The sequence below is a fragment of the Gossypium arboreum genome, chromosome 5 (assembly GCF_025698485.1).
Source record: "Gossypium arboreum isolate Shixiya-1 chromosome 5, ASM2569848v2, whole genome shotgun sequence".
In the NCBI taxonomy this organism is placed as follows: Eukaryota; Viridiplantae; Streptophyta; class Magnoliopsida; order Malvales; family Malvaceae; genus Gossypium; species Gossypium arboreum.
This window is the reverse complement of record NC_069074.1, coordinates 34,221,951-34,225,837: the sequence shown is the minus strand read 5'-3', so window position 1 is coordinate 34,225,837 and position 3,887 is coordinate 34,221,951. Positions and strand designations below refer to the sequence as shown.

Here is a 3,887-nt window from a genome sequence, read left to right as displayed (position 1 = left end):
TATAAAACATGGAAAAAATAAACAACGTAAGCTATAAAGCTTAGTAATCTCGTATGAAAATAATAAGCAAAACTCACCATTTATTTACCATTCAAAATATACATATAACATACTACAAAATATTTAACCACAATGTTAACATGTATTCCATCATCTATTTAACCACGAACTCAATTCTTTCATATGTTCGATGCATATTCAGTTTTCATACATACCTCTATTGATACGTATATATTATCACCATTTTATATCTTCGATATACCCGTTGAACTATTCAGAATACTATTGGATACTCGAGAAACTCGCACCCTAAGTGCCACATATGTATATAGCCGAAGCTATCTGAATCTCGTATCCCATATACTGCTCACACTAGAGCTATCAACAGGTCTGCTCACACAAGCTGATGGTCATGACGAAGCTACACGGTACTGCTCACACAAGCTGACGAGTATCCGTAACACATGTTGGATGACTCAGCCATCGGTAGGATGTACGGACCAACACTCAAAATCACATAACCCCTAATGACATGTCATTCGTATCCTAATCTATTCTTAAAGTTCAATCGGGATTTTACATTTGCCGAATTATCGCCAAACATGTCCATAGAGTCGTCCTCATAATTTATGCAATATCAAAGCATTTAAAATACAATTAAAACAAAGCTTATTACATATGAACTTACTTGAATGTAAAAGCGGTGTAATAAGTCGATTAATCCGCAACCTTGTTCTTTACCCGATCTAAATCCGTATTTCGCCTTTCCTAATATGCGCAAGGAGACTAGGCCGAATGCTTCAAGCTATTTTCATGGTTTTTCTATGCCCTAATTTCGGTTATGAAGATGATGAATGCATAAAATGACTTTTTGTTTTATTAATTTATCATGTAATTATCTAATTACTTAATTAACCTTAATATATAACCTTTAAAACATTAAAATTTGATGTTCATCTTTGTCCACTCATATTAACAATGGTATAATTATCATATAAGGACCTCCACTATTTAATTTCATAGCCATTTAATACCTTTAACTATTAGAATACCACTTTTACACTTTATGCGATTTAGTCCTTTTTATCAAATTAAGCATTCAAACGATAAAATTTCTTAACGAAAATTTCACACAATCATTCTATCATGCTATAGAAATTAAAATAATAATAAAATTATTATTTTGACTTCAAATTTATAGTCCCAAAACTACTATTCTGATTTGATTAAAAGCGGATTGTTACAGTTTTTAAAACAGTTCTATCTAAGTACAGAGATACTTATAGAATCGACATCGGAGATTCGGTGTACCACATACTTTCTCAACATTATTCAAATTATTTAAAGATCAGTTCTTTTAAAATATAATTTTGGAACCCAAAATTTCACAGCTCGAGTTTTGTAACCTAGCTTTGATACCACTAAATGTAACACCCTAAACCCGGCCTAGACGTTATGGCCTAATTCAGAGATGTCACTAAGAAGGGTTTTAAAAATGAAGACGATACAATAAAAACATTTCAACTTTTCAACACATATACATCTATACCCATTCGTCAGAGTGCTTATTAAATTAGTTAATTTGCCAAAACGTGATTTACCGCGGAAGTTTATCAAAACCACTATATTTTAAAAAAAATCCAATTCATATTTTCCAAAGAAAAACATTTGTTTGTGTAAAACTGTCATTTTCATAAAACATTTTGTCAAACCATGCAAAAGAAACCAACCCAACAGTTAAAAACCATATAGTCCAAAGAGTCCAAAAAATTACAAACTCTCAATCAAATCTTGAAATTATAAATAAAAGCCACAAATTAATAAGCATATTCAGTATTAGGTCGAGTGGTCACCGCTGAGCCTCCGCTATACTGATCCGCCTAAGTTTGTAGATTACCTGGGCAGAACAGACAAACAAAAGTGAGTTTATGTAAACTTAGTGTGTAACCCAATAGAAATAGACATGCAATACATATAGTGGTCTCATAACCAGTTAGATACAGATACAGACTTAAGTTCTTTTTCAGCTATAGATATCAAAAACAGATATGCAGAACAGATAAACAGAATCTTACCCCATCCTCTACACACCAACTCCGACCATCCTATCACACTATGTAGGGTTAAAAATACCCATCCATCCCTACACACTATCTCGTGTCATTACGACACATATTAGATAAAGTGCAGCCAAGCTGCCAGAATATAGGCGAAGGTCGCCTTTCAGAACACTTTCTCCATTTATACAATCCCACCCCAAGACAGTTACAGAGATCAGATACAGAATTTACAGATTAGACATGCTCAACATGCTTATATATAGATAATAGACATACATGTAATAGAACAAATAGGCATGCATAATAGTATCCTACTCTGAGCATACTAACAGAATACCATATCACAAAAACTAAGGTTTGGTCAGCCCTTACCAACCCTACGGTAGGCCCACAGTCGATCGGAACAACCCGTGCGACCCTAGGAAAAATTTCAGAAATATGGGCCCACATGCCCAAATGGCTTGACCGTGTGACCCACACGGCCGCACTCCAGCCACCATACGTAATGTCTTGTGCACGGCCGCACCTTTGTTAGACACACGGCCGTGTCTTGCACACAGCCAACCACACAGGTGACCATACACCTGTGTGGCGTCGACAGTAGGCAATTTTGACTTTTATCGAAACCTCATTTTTTGTGATTTAGGAACACACCTGTTTCTGTTTTGATGCTACCGCAAACATGAGCCCTCCAAAACCTGAGAATAGACATACCAACGCTCAAAATCAGTCTTAAAACATGATTAAACTGAAAACTCGAAACCGAAAATAGTTCAAGTCAAGCGTTCATAATTTACCCCAACACTCCAAATGATTGACTACGATTCCACAAGAATAGAGTCACGATCTTCTCGATTAGTTGCTGCCAAAACATGAGTTCAACATCAACAGAAAATTCAACATAGCTTTAAACGGGTTAAAAGAAAAGACTTCCTACTCGAGCGGAACATACCACTTTTACTTACCAAACGAATAAACGCAAAGATTCGAAACATCGCGACAAGGTATCACAATTTTCTTGTTCAAACGAGGAAGAAAGAAAAAAAATGAGAAAAAAAACCAGTTGAAAAGAAAATGGGAAGAGAATGGTAGAGGAAGAGAAAAGAATGTTAGTTTTTTTTTTCTGGAAAGAGAGAATTTTGAAAAAAATGAATAAAACATTATTATCCCAAATCCCCCTTTTTTCTCCCACTAACCCACTAACTTACAACCTGTTCAGACTTTCAATTCAACTGAAACTCCATCAGACAATCGAGCAAAAATGTAACATCCACACTCACACAAGGATTCAAACTCAAGACCTCCAACATTCTAACTCTTTAATTACCACTCAAACCAACAAGCTAATTCTAATATGATTTAATAGATAATTTTCTATAAGTCTACTCAATAAGGGTAAGGCTTGGATAAAAAATAACAAAAATTATCAAAGTGGGAATTGAACTCAAGACCTCACACACACATCTAGAACACTTAACTTCTGAAAGAGATATATATTTGTGTTAGATATTTATAAAATCGAGAATAAATTATTCAAGGCGTTACAAAATTAAAAGTTATTAAGATGAATGAAAGCCTCCATTTTCACCTACCAATTTAAATTATTGTAGTTTTCCTGCTGCCATTTTTTAAGGTTGATATCAAACTCCATAACTATATGGTACGTTTCCTCCTGCCATTTTTTAAGGTTGATATCAAACTCCATAACAATATGGTACGTTTCCTTCACATTCTTGATTAACCCACCTTACTCATTAAAAGCTTTACTCTTCGTATTAAATGTTATTTAAATCCAATATTCAATAAAACTAGAAAAACAAACTCATA

General features: G+C 34.3%; 1 long non-coding RNA gene across 1 annotated transcript; it reads right to left on the bottom strand.

Moving 5' to 3' along the window:
* Positions 1-1,737: 1,737 nt before the first annotated feature.
* Positions 1,738-3,389, bottom strand: LOC108452796 (uncharacterized). Its single transcript, XR_001866445.2, has 4 exons — positions 3,026-3,389; positions 2,858-2,922; positions 2,715-2,758; positions 1,738-1,897 (listed from the first exon to the last, which is right to left on the bottom strand). It is a non-coding gene; the product is annotated as an uncharacterized LOC108452796 (long non-coding RNA).
* Positions 3,390-3,887: the final 498 nt, after the last annotated feature.